This window comes from Calonectris borealis, chromosome 22 (genome assembly GCF_964195595.1).
Source record: "Calonectris borealis chromosome 22, bCalBor7.hap1.2, whole genome shotgun sequence".
Lineage (NCBI taxonomy): Eukaryota > Metazoa > Chordata > Aves > Procellariiformes > Procellariidae > Calonectris > Calonectris borealis.
In genome coordinates, this window is record NC_134333.1 from 2,658,068 (window position 1) to 2,671,374 (window position 13,307).

Below are 13,307 nucleotides of genomic sequence, written 5' to 3' on the forward strand. Positions count from 1 at the left end.
TTCACTGGGCTGATCTTCTCACGTTCTTCTCACATGATTTCTTGATGCTCTCATGGCTTTCAGCTAATATTCCCCTCCCTCGTACAGGTCATTCTACTGGGCTGTAGCACGGCTCTCACTTTCAGCTGGAAAGAAGATGAAGGGAAATAGCAATCCCCCTGAACCACAAGAAGGCTGTAAGAGGCCCAGAAAAGGTCAGGCCTCACTCTTGTGCAGCACTGGTGTAACCAGTCCATTCCAGAGCCTGTGAGCCTCAAGCCCGGCAAATACGCCAGCTGGTGTAGGGCCCAAGTCCTGCATAGTTTGTGCCTTGAGTGGCTTATTCAAATCTGTTTCAGCTGTACTAAGACTCCATTGGTCTCTAGATTCCATCGCCTGCCCTAGCTGGGTGTGCACTTATGATAATGGAAGCTTTGCCACCTAGCGTGTAAGTAGAAACCTGCATTTAGACAACTGCAGTTAGGTGTCATGATCTCTAGCTGGCTCATGCATTCATTTCTCTGCTCAAAGATCTTCTTATCTTAAAACGATGGTTGCATAATTCTAGGGTTATGATCTCTCGATCTTCGAAAAGCCCATCAAGAATTCTGGTCTGCAATTGACCACAGTCAGAGAGAGAGGTCAGAGGGATTTGGATTCCTCTTGTCAGAATACAGCTGGACATCTGGTTGGGCAGGAGAGGCAAGGAGAGGGAGGTTTCAATACATTTTTGGGGTGCATCATGAGTGAAGACCAATGGACTCTTTTGGGGCTGGTCATGTGTATATATATATATGTTTATATATGTCTTATGAAATCTCTTTTTTTTTTCATTTGATTAGCTAACATTCAGCCCTCTGACCCTTTTGGTCAAAACCAAAATCATCTCGTTGATTGATGCTGGCCTGGCAATAAATCCTGCCTATCCTCTGGTCTTTCGAGCACAGCGGTGAACAGATCTGATCATTTCCTTTGGTTTCAGCTCTGGAGATCCTTTTGAGGTACGTGTGTGGCTATGGCTTTGGAGAACCTCCTTTTGCGTCATTGGGTTGGAGACTGCAGAAATGCATTACAATCATTGTCAAAGCAATTTTCAAAGAAATGTCTGAACAGATTCTGGCAGGTTGGTACGCTGATCATCGCATTGTTTGGGCTTCTTTTCTAGGCAGTTGGAGAAACAGATACTTGTAGAATGTGAGCCATTTTTGTCTTGTTCATAGGTATTGTATGGTAACCTACCAAGGTTATCAAGCTGTCAGGCTATCAAGGGTGCGTCAGGGGGAAAGCTCACAAATTTCGTATCCTCCCTTTTTTCCTTAGGGCTAACTCGGATTTTTCTGCCTGTAAGTGATATTACTCCTTCCTTAAGGGCAGTTGATGACATTCATCAAAGAGAACCTCGTGCTGTTGAGCAGGGTGAGGACACATGATGTTGACATTGGATTCTTTCATATTGTTGGGGGAATTAGGTGAGGGAAGGACACTATACAAAACTATCACCATTCCTTGCTGTAGTTTGCGTTCCTTCCTAGCATAGTATTTGATTTGGAATTTCTTTTGGAGGTTGACTCAAGTTGATGAAGTTTAGTGTCTTGTGAGAATTTAAAATGTGCTGGGATATTCAAATTGCTGCTTCTCTGGGTATTTTCAGCCATGTTCACTTTAGGGACAGTGGAGGCAGCTGCATGCGGAGGCTCTGGCTCCTTTGGGCATCTTACAGTAGGCATTGAAAATAGATTAACTGATCTCTTCAAGTGCCCATTTCCGTCTGACTACAAATAAGATTGTCAGGGAGCAGCGAGGGCCAGGTCCTCCCTAAGGGACAGGGAACCAGGCTCAATAACATGACCAGCAGGGCAGGGGCTTCACCAGCCAGGGTCCAGCCCTGCAGCACCGGAGAGAGACAAGCAGGGCAGTCCGAGGATGGCAGACAAGGTCAGTCAGGAGTCCAGATTATCAGGCAAGTCCATGGTGAAAAGGCAGGTCCAGGGTCAAGCTGGGAAGTCAGTCCACGGGTCGGGGTGTGGATCAATGGAGTCCATGGCCAGGCACATCTGTGGCTGAGCTGAACACTGCTACTTGTACAACATCAGTGAGACCCCTGGGCCAATGGGAAGGGTCCTGGGAGGCCCCAGGACCATTAGGGCCTATTAAGTGTGTTCAGGACCCTGACAGTAGCCTTCCATCCCAGCACAGTGTGTCCTCATGTGTGGGAGGTCTGGGTTCAGAAGGGCCTTGCTGTAGAGCGATTTCATTGTGGTGTTGTCAGAGGACTATTTCAGGGGACACAGAGCTAGAGCAGGGACTGGCAACTGGGAAGGGGACATGGCACGAGAGATTTGGGGTTGGGTAGGGGTGTTCAGGCCGGGGTCCAGGCTGGACTGAGAGTGAAGAGGGTGGGACAGGGGGTTCTCTGAGCTGCCCCTGGCGAGCCTTGGCGGGCTGGCAGGTTTGAGGAAGGACATCGCTCAGGTGCCTGGGAATGGGTGGTAGGTTGGCAGCGTGGGGATATCAGAGCCCCGGGCCAGGCTTGTCCCTCAAGAGGAGTCATAGCGGCAAGGTCCTGCGCAGGTGTGGGCCAGGCTCCATGGTGCTTGGCACAGGCTCAGGAAGGCCTGAGCTAACTGCCAAGGGCCAGACGCTCCTAAGGGAAAGGGAGCCAGGTGTGATAACAGAGCAGGCAGGGCAGGGCCTTGCCAGCCAGTGCCCAGTTTCACAGGATCCAAGCGAATCAAACAGGGCAGGCTTGGAGATGGCAGTCAGGTTCAACCAACGGTCGGAATCCTCAGGCAAGTTTGCTGTGATGAGGCAGGTCCGAGGTCAATTTGGCAAGTCAGTATGGATCAGGACTGGTGACAGGTAAGGATCGGGTCTGCTGAGGGTAACCAGTCCAGTGATCGCTGGGCAGGTCCATAGTGATGACACCATTCCAAGGTTAAGCTGGGAAGTCAGCTACATGGCCTTTCTGGGTGTAGCTGTACTTTGTTAAACAAAGGTTCTTGCTAGAAGTGACCCCAGAAGTGAGTGCTTGATTTTCTTTTATATTCTAGACTTAGTCTCTTCCTCAGAGAATGCTTGCATAGCCTTTTAAATATATTATACGTTACAATTAAGTGTAGTCTAAGAAACTAGCCATCGTTGTTTTGTAGCAATCAATTTTATTACTGGAGATAGGACTGATTTATTCTAGGAGTTCACAAACAAGCAAACAAACTGAAAAATGCGTACAATTTCTCTGTGTCCCAGACTATCAAGAAAACAGCTACATACTGCTGGACAAACGGTATCCCATTTCCCAAGATAGAGGATCAGGAAATGGATGAGAACAACCCTTCCGATTGCTGTATCTTCTGAGAAGACAAGTCATGCCCTACAGTCATGCACTTTCCACTCTTCAACAACATGAATTGTTCTGGTAACACGTACTCTATGCAATTTTGTCTCCGTATATTCGCATTTCGCATTCTCAACATCCAGTGCCATGCATTTCAGAGACCTTCATTACTCAACACTGCTGCCGCAAATGGACACAGAAGAAAAGGAACAGGGCAGGCTTTATGTATAATGGAGAGAAGCTTGCATGGACATTAATGTACTCACCCTCTCAGTTAGGTGATGTCCTGAGCTATAAGGATTTTACAGTCGTCTTGGTTTGTTCTGTAAATCAGTGTAATTAAATTGTGGTCCTTCTACTAAAGAGGAGTTGGGGAGGCATTACATTTAGAAGCCAGAGTAACGAAGTCTGGGATATTTACCACTGCTTCCCTTTATAGTTATTGGTGAGGAACAAGCAGGTCCAGAGAGAGATTTATTCCCCTCTCTCAGACAACTGATTAAGCAGGTGACGAAAGAGGCACCTCCAGACCCTGACTGATCTCCTCTTTCTTCGCTGACTGCAGCAGGATCTTAATGTGATAAAGAACTTGGATGTGAAACTTGTAAATCTGTAGGGATTAATGTTTTCCTCAAGTCCGTGCTTTTCTTGAATGATTTTGTAGTTTTCTGTTTGGCATTTACTTACATATTTTGTCTACCTTTTTTCTAGATAAAAGAGAAGAATACAGAAAGAGGTTTCCCACCTTTCACATGTTCTTCCCAGAGGAGTCATCAAAAATCTCCTTGAGAAGGAGGGCTGAATGTATCCAACAATAGTGGGAAGATTCTGCAAGAGATAAAATGGCTTGTGTCTTCCTCTCATACAAAGGAGTTCTGAATGCGAGGGTTTTTTCCCTTCAGTACAAGACAACAAATTTATGAATCGCTATAAATGGTATTTTGGCCATTTGGTGTTAGTCTTCATACTGTGCTCTGGACAACTGTAATGTAGATTTCTCCACCTCAGCTACCTCTCTAAGTTCCTATACAGTCAAAAGAACCAAAAAGGTGCTCTTGGGGAGGGAATCATGTGGCACATTTTAAACATATTGGTGAGAATAAGATGGCCTGAGTTTCTGAAGGCCTGAAGAGACTCACTTTAAAATTGTCTGAGATGGAGGCTGTCGTGGTTTAACCCCAGCCAGCAAAAATAAACGCCACGCAGCCGCTCGATCACCCCCCCCCGGTGGGATGGGGGAGAGAATTGGGAGGGCACAAGTAGGAAAGCTCCCGGGTTGAGATAAAAACAGTTTAATAATTGAAATAAAACTAAGTAGAACAGTAATAATAACAGTGAGAACAACAACAATAACAGAATACACAAAGCAGGCAATGCACAACACAACCGCTCACCGACCGCCGACCGCGTGTCACGAACGGGGGGCGAGCCCCCCACCCCCACACCTGGTTTTTATACTGAGCATGATGTCACATGGTGTAGAATACCCCATTGGCCAGCTGGGTCCACCATCCCGGCTGTGCTCCCCCCTCCCGGTGCAAGCATCACCCAGCAACAGCCAAAGCATCAATGGGCCATCAACGCTCCTTTCACACCAAACCCAAAACACAGCACACCCCCCAGGCTACTGGGAAGAAAGTTAACCCTGTCCCAGCTGGAACCAGGACAGAGGCATTGGTGATTGCAAAGAAATTCTAAAAATAAAAAAAAAATCTAAAAATAACAAAGAGGAAGAATAAGGGATGAAGGAGGAAGAGAGAGAGAGGCTTTCCATGACGAATAGCTAACCAGGCAGTATGACAGATGATAAAGAATTAGACAGATAAGTTCTAAATAAACACATTAAAAGGGAAAAAAGAACCACTATAATTTTTGCTTTTGACAATGGAAGAGGAATACTAAAGGAACCAAGAAAGAGATGAAGAAAAGTCCGATGGTCAGAGACTTACAAACAATGCTGGTAAAACTGGAGTGCCTCTGCACAAGGGGAGGGTGTCTGTCTGTATGAACCAGATGTGAGCTACTGCTGGGCTCTGGCTTGCTCATGGTACTGGCTTTTCTAACTTCTTTCTTTTTCTGTATTTCTGGCTTGTTCATTCTTCTGCATTTTCTGTGTATCATGTTTAAACCTAATTGTTTATTAAATAGATGAGTTACAGCTTGTTCCTAATGGCAGCCATATTTGGCTTTGTCCCACAGTGTACTGCACAATCCCAGTCAAAGAATGTGTCTGTAGTAACGTGGATTGAACCAGTATATCTGTGATGTTAAAAAAACCCCTCTGAGCTGTCCTGGAAATCTGGCCCTGCTTGAGCAGGGGGAGATGACCTCAAGAGTTCCCTTCCAACCTAATTATTATGTGATTCAGTGACATTTTTTGAAAACTACTTAAATGTCTAAACATAACTGAATGGGGGAAATTTACTGTAGTGTAGTTTGTCTATAGACAAGTCCAGGCACTACCAGTCAAAGGTCCATTCTGACTTGAATGATGAGAACCTGTCCATGAAGGAGGATAAATCATCTACAGTGATGCTGTCTTAGTGAAGAAGATACATTTAGTTTGCTTCATGTCAAACTCTTGCCAAGGTTGGAGTGAGATCAGTGTAGTAATTCTTCCTATGTTCCTAGAGTTTTCATTTGTATGACTGAGTCTCTGTCCTCTAGATCCCTTCTGCATGCTGACCCGAGGAATAGAAATTCTGTGACAGAATTCAGTCCACTGGGATCTGCATCGGAGACAGCTCCCTGCGTTGCTCTTGCTCTTTTATCTTGTAGTCGTTTCTGGGAACGCTCTTCTCCTTCTTACCATGTGTGGACTGAAGCCTCCACATCCTCATTTATTTTTTCTTGGGTAATCTTTCCTTCCTTGAGATCTGCTGTACAACCAATATTGTTCCTAGGATGCTAACCAATTTCCTCACAGAGAAAAAGTCTCTCTTTCAGGGACTGTACTGCACAGTTGTATGTTTGGCTCCTTGGGAGGAACCGAACGTCTTCTACTGACCGTGATGCCATGTGAATGGTATTTAGCGCTCTGCAATCCTCCTCATTATACAGCTGTAATGAATCAGAATATTTTCCAGGGCTGGCAGCTCTTTTCTGAATTACTGGCTTTGCAGTCACCTTGGTGATGATTGTACTGATGCTGAATCTGACTTCCTGTGGCCCCAATGGGGCTGCAGAAAGCCATTTCTACTTGTTCATCTCCCCTCATTGTGATCTCTACTTTCATGTATGTGTTACCACCTGCCAATAATTCCCTAAATCTGAATAAAGTGTTCTCCACCTGCTATACAATTGTGATCCCAATGGTAAAACCCCTCATACACAGCTTGAGAAACAAGGAAGTCCAGGAAGCCATTAAGAGGTTCTGGGGCAGAAAATCAACTTTGTGATAATATTTTGGGGGATTTCTGGATGCTGTAGCCATCCTTGCATATGGGGTAAATTTGGTCTAATCTTAAGTGTGAGACTCAACCGCCCCAAAAAATCACCATAAAAAGTGTAGATGTAGAAAAGTAACCACTGTTAAAATATGGTGAATTTTTCTTAGGGTTTGACCTTGGCTAGCTGCCAGACACCCACGCAGCTGCTCTCTCACTCCTCTTCCTCAATAGGACAGGGGGAGAAAAACAAATGAAAAAGCTCGTGGGTCAAGAAAAAGACAGGGAGATTGCTTAGCAATTACCGTCAGGGGCAAAACAGACTCACATTGGGGAAGATTAATATAATTTATTGACAATTAAAAATAGAGTAAGATGGTGAGAAACAAAGACAAAAACTAAAACATCCTCCCCCCATGTCCCCTTATTCCCAGGCTCAACTTCACTCTTCACTCCTGGCTCCTCCCCTATGCCCCGCCGCCGCCATCTCTACAGCGGGGATGGAGGGTAGGGGGCTATGATCAATACATAACAGTTTCTCTCTGGCACTCCTTCCTCCTCACACTTTTCTTTTGCTCCAGCGTGGGTCCTCTGCATGGGCTGCAATTCCTTTAGCAAACATCCATCCGCTCCAGCATAGGGTCCTCTGTGGGCTGCAGCGTGAATATCTGCTTGACCATGGGCTGCAGGGAAATACCTCCTCCTCCCCCTCTTACCTTAGTGTTTGCACTGCTGTTCTCACTCTTTTTTTCCCTCGTCCTCTGCCTGTGTGGCATTTTTTATGTTTTCTTAAATACATTTTTACAGGGATGCCACCAGCTTTGCTGATTGGTTCAGCTTTGGCTAATAGTGGGACTGTTTTGGAACCCTCTGTGACTGGCATTGGGCAATCTTTTCCCACAGAGGTCACACCTGCAGCCTCCCCACTACCAATAGGGAGTTTTGCCATGTAACCCCAATACACTTGAAAATCCTAGAACATCATTAATGGCACTAGACATCCGTATTTAGGCAACTGAATCCCATGCCACATGGTATTCGATTCATGCTCCAGCTGTCACCTCAGAAAACCAGTCCTTCTGTCTGGCAGGTGTTTCAGATACCTCAGAACAGCTGAACTGGCACTGGGCACCTACAGTAGGCACTGCAGTGATATGATGAAATCCACCCCTTTGACAAACCCTTCTTTAAAAAAAAAAAAAAGAATAGAAGTCCTCTAGCTTGTAAGGATGAGTGAATCAATGCCTGCAAAACCAAGTTACATTGGTCTTACATTTCTCTGAAAAACAGAAAGAAATATACATAGGTAGGTAGGGAGGGAGATAGATAGAAAGATAGACAGGCAGGCAGGCAGGCAGGCAGACAGACAGACAGATAGATAAATAGATTCATGAAGAAAGTGTTTTTCTGTAGTATCTGAACAGGATTTTTCTCTCTGAGATCTGGTATTTTGAGCAGATGACTATTTGGGTAAACCTCAGAGAAAAGCAGAATAGGGAAAAATGAAGCAAAGTTTAGTATATGTGTAAGAACCCAGTGGAAACTTTCATATTATGGCAAAGAGCAAATATGTGAAGAAGCCAGCTGCGGTGGGTTGGCCCCAGACAGCAACTAAGTACCCACCCAGCCACTCACTCGCTCAGTCCCACAAGGGCATGGTGTTAATGGTATGTGATACATCCCTTTGGCCAGTTTGGGTCAGCTGTCCTGGCTGTGTTGCCACCCAGCTTCTTGCCCACCTCCAGTAGCGGGGTAAGTTCAAATCCTGAAGATGGTGGGCTCCACAAAGCAGCCTAACAGGGAATTTGCTGCCTCCAGGCATTCATCCAGCTGGACCTCTGCAAGCAGAGAGAAAAAGCAGAGGGGGACCACAACTCAGTAAGGGAATACTGTGTGTATTGACAGTCTCATAGACTGCCGTACAGGAGCACTGGGAAAGAGGAACATGGGTCAATGGGCGTCAGCTGTGGATTTGATGGGAAAGGCCCAGAGCGTGACTCCTCCCAGCCAAATCTTCTTACCAGCTTGGTCCCGCAGCCACCTACAAGCTTTGGCCTCCAGAAGCTCTGACCAAGATACCTTCCATTTATACTGGTGCAACCAGACTAAGGCCAAAACTGTGGCCCAGACAGTTGGCTGCACATCCTGTGGGGGAAAACAGAACAATCAAGGGGAAGAAATAAAAAGAAAGATCAGATCTAAACCTGCACGTGGAAAAAGTAAGACCTCCACACATACACACAAACTCTCTAAGCTTCTGAAATCCTCAAAATCGGAAAGTTCCCAGTACCTCTGCTGATTCCACCCCACACCCTCCACACCCGCCTTCCACAAGCAGAGAGGCTCTATATCCTGACTGCTTTGATCTCTTCCTCTCAGTTCAGCTCAGACTGGAGATTTGGAGCAGAGGAAGGTTGAGCTCAGGACAGTGCCCCACTCCTGCCCCTGATCTGCTTACCTCACTAGGCCGTTGTCCCTCAACATCAGCCTTGCTGAACCCCAAGGCCGAGGCCAGGGCTGCAGTGAGGGCCCAGGAGCCATTTGCTTTCTGGAGTGCCACCACTACCCTGAGCCCAGAGAAGTCACACAGTCTTGTTGAGAGTGGTGAAATTGTCCAGTCCCAACTGATGTTAAATGCTGGCGGTTCTTCCATCACCTGCTCTTCAGGAGAAGGCTCCCGCTCTGGCAGACAGAAACATTCACACAGCTCATATGAGATAGGCAACAGCTAGTAACCTTAAAGTCTGCCTTCTCCAGGTATACTTAACTGTCCTCCATCCTCTCTGCATTTTCCCAATTTTTCCCAGTCCTCCACAAGCATCCTGAACCTTTTCCAGACCTCCCAGAGCATCCTCAGATCTTCCCAGTTCCTCATAAGTATCCTAAAATCTGTCCTGTAGCTCTAGTTTACCCAGCGTAATTCTCTCTGACCACCCTTAATTCCACCTATGAGCATCACTAATGTTACTCCTTCCTGCCACTTCCCCTGTTACAGCTCATGTTCACTGTTGAGAGCCCCACGGGCGTCCTTCTCCATCATCCACTCTTAAAGCCACCAGCCTCAGCATGAGCTCTTCCTTTCCACATTCCAAGAATAAGACTTCTTTGGAGCTACAGCAGCACTGGATCGCAAGAGAGTGAAGGTGAGGAGGGTCAAGCAGAGCCCATGGGCATTATGGTCCCAGGCATGGCTCTGCTCTTCAATCAGAGTAGATTTAAGAGCTTTTATGGGCAGAAAAAGAAGCACTCGGGCACAGAGTAGTTGGGGTAGAACTGGGGGTCATTTAAGGCTGGCCTAACAGAGGCCTAACAGAGGTTGGAAGGGGCCTCTGGAAGTCATCTCGTCCAAATCCCTACTCAAAGTAGGTCTCATTAGAACAGCTCGCTCACGTACCTGTGTAGTCAAGTCTTGAATAGCTCTAAGGCTGGAGATTCCACCAGTTTTTGATTATCCTTACGATTTAAAAAAAAAATTTTTTTTTCTTCGTACCCATTCAGCATTTCCCATGTTCCAACTTGTGTCCGTTGCCTCTTATCCTGATGCTGTGCATTTCCAAGAAGAAGTCTGCCTCCGGCTTTCTATTTTCCTCCAGTCAGCCAGTTGTAGACAGAAATAAGGTACCCTCTTCTTAAAGATGAACAAACCCAGCACTCTCAGCCTCTCCTCACTCAGCCCCCTCAGTTTAGTGGCCCTCCACTAGCTTCGTTCCAGTATGTCAACGCCTTTCTTGTAATGGAAGCAGAAGCTGGACACAGTACCCCAGGATGCAGGCTAGCCAACGGTGCTGAACAGAGGAAGGATCACCTCCCTGCACCTAGTGGCTGCACTCTGGCTGATACAGCCCAGGATGAGGTTGGCTTTCTTTGTTGCAAGGGCACACTGCTGACTTCTGTTCAACTAGTTGTCTGCTAGGACCCCAAGATCTTTTCTGTAGAGCTGCTTTCTTGAGTGTGTGTGCCCTGGGCCTGTATTGTTGCACAGGGTTATTCCATTCCTGATCCATTCCTGTCTCTGCTAGCTGGCTCTTTTTTGCTGAGGGTAAAGCTAAAGATTCATGCCGATATTTTGTGACAAACTTAGTGTTTGCGTATGGAATTAAGGATAAGCAGAGACAAGGATGAGGTTACTTCAGGGAACTATTAAGGCATTTGATTCTTAGTTTCCAGCCCAGAGTTGCGATGAAGGAGTTTGCTTTGTCCGTCACTCCACCCATCCCTAGCACAATGACAGTCAGGAAGTCTGGTGAGAAGATGATAGATGCTGAAAGGAGGGTTCAACCCTAGTCCAGCACATTTTGAGAATGCTCAGCTAAGAAGTTTCTCCTTACCTTTACAGGATGCTGGAAGCTGGGTGAGTGCCTCAGGGGCTTTGCGACCAAGCCTCTCAAGGCAGAACTGGCACTTCTGGACCATCCAAAACTTGGTGGACTTGAACCACACAGGCCTGAAGCCACGCAACCAGAGCAGCTGGCAGGGAACCAGGTTGCAAGAGGGAGAGAACAACGTGGAGGAGTCTGGAGGCAAAGAATCTGGGGAGAGAAGTGGGGAGATGGAGCTTAGACTCATGGGTATTAGAGGTAGGCAAAAGGGTGGTCAGGCCCACAGGATAGGGGGCTGCAGATGGTGAGGCGGCATCGGATGAACAAGTCCCGCTTTCCCCTCCCAGTCCTATCCCCACCGTTTCTGGCCTTACCACGGTGCCAGGCATCCCTCTGTTTCATGCGTACTGCCACACTGGATGTGAAGGGGGACGGAACCCCCAGGCTGAGGCTGGACTTAACTGCGCTGTGCCGGATGTCCTTCTCTGCCCTGCTTGTCCCCTCCCAGGCCAGTTTCCACAGCAGGTGCATCATGGCCATGCGGTGCACAGGCAGCCTGCAGGGGCAGGGAGTTAGTCCTTGGTTCCACCTCGGGGAGGGGCAAGGGACACGTGCAGTAAAGAGGAGAGGGCAGTGGGGTAATGTTCACCCAGGTCCTCTCCCAAGGTCAGGGCAGAGGGGACAAGGGGGGAGCACTGGATGCCCAGAATCTCTTCCCACCTCCGGCTGCAGTGGGAAGGATGCAAGCAAAGGGTCACCTGCTGCCCCTCCTCCAGACCTTGCCACTCTGCCTCATGGGCAAGTCTGTTACCCTCTCACCTGCCATCTGATGATGGGGACAGTGAGAACCTGAGTGTGTAATCGAAGGACTGGCTGCCCACGTGGTACTGAAGGGTCACTGCTCCCTCACCCCCCTCTGGATCCTGGTGGCAGAAGGGAAAGAGTCAGACAGAAATGTTCATCTGCAAGGCAGCCTGGCTGCCTAGGTTCCCTCCCTGCTCTCCTAAGGTGGTAGATGTCCATGGTTGGAGCAGAAGCAGTGGTGTCTCTGGGGAAAGAAGGGGTTCACAGAGCCCTGATCCTGGTCTCTCTCAGGTCTAATGGAGGTGAAGGACTCTCAGTGCTGGGAAGGTGAAACAGGGAGTGGGTCCTTTACCTTCCAGAAAGCCCTGCCCCAGTGCATACGGTTCCTGGATCACTCTCACCTGTGCTTGCCCATGGATTTGGGCATAGATGGATCTCTGATGTCCCTGGAAGATCATCTCAGGAGCTTTTCTGATCATTGACACCTCCAGGCCAGGTGGAAGGTCCCAATGTAGTGAGATCCCACTTGCCAGAGGCTGCAGAGCGCGCTGCAGGCATTTCACTGCCTGGTAAGGGGAAGCAGAGAGCACAGACCACTTGGGTTCCCTCCCAGTTCTGGGAGCGGGGGGAACTTGGAGGGGCTCTCTGAGTTGGAGTGGATGGTGGTATTTGGATTGCCTTGCATGTCTAGAAGAGCCATGGGAGATGTTGAATAGAGCAGAGGGCTACCTGGGTCATTACCTCGGATGTCATGTCCATCCTGGAGTGGATGCACACACATTCACCTTTGGTCTCCAGGGCCATGGCCTGGGAAAGGTTGAAGCTATCACATCTGTTAGTAGGAAAACAGAAACACCTGTACAGGAAAAGAGGGGGAGGTTAGAGGTGGGACAAAGGTGAGAGGCACGAAGGACAAGGGTGGTACAAAGGACAAAGTCTGGAGAGGTAAGAATGCTTCTGATCGTAGAAATGAAACTGACTCAGAGTTTTCCCATTCACTCCGGGGTGAGAGACATTGCCTGCTGGACAGGGAGATAGTGAGAACGGGTTTTGGGCCCACAGAGCACACGGAGGTATTGCAGGGTGAGGGGGAAGAGGAAAAGTTCTAAGAGCAGGGGAAGATTGGGAGAGGAGGCCCGCTAGATGAAGAGTATAGGCAGTCTTAGTGAGGTAAGGAAAGTGTGTGTGGGCGTTGTTGCTGAAGTTCCATTGAGGTAAAGAGAAGAACTGGGGCTGTGGTGGTGCATTTCCCCCCACCTCTCCTGGGCCGCTATATGATCTCAGGAACTCCCGTTAGGCCTTGGCCTTTGTGTAATGAGTTGGGCAGTGAAGCGTCCCTTGACCATACCAGGAACTCTTGCATGGCTGAGGTGGGGAACAGCACTCACTGTTCTGCTGCCTGGCCAAGGCGTGGAATAAGAGTGGGGATTATTTGTCATCCCCTGACACCCTTATCTGAGCCATAGCTCAAGTGGAAATGCACCA

The 13,307-nt window shown here is 47.9% G+C and overlaps 1 pseudogene; it reads right to left on the minus strand.

The window, feature by feature from the left end:
* Positions 1-13,307, minus strand: part of LOC142091746 (von Willebrand factor A domain-containing protein 5A-like) — a 30,006-nt pseudogene that overhangs the window by 8,078 nt on the left and 8,621 nt on the right.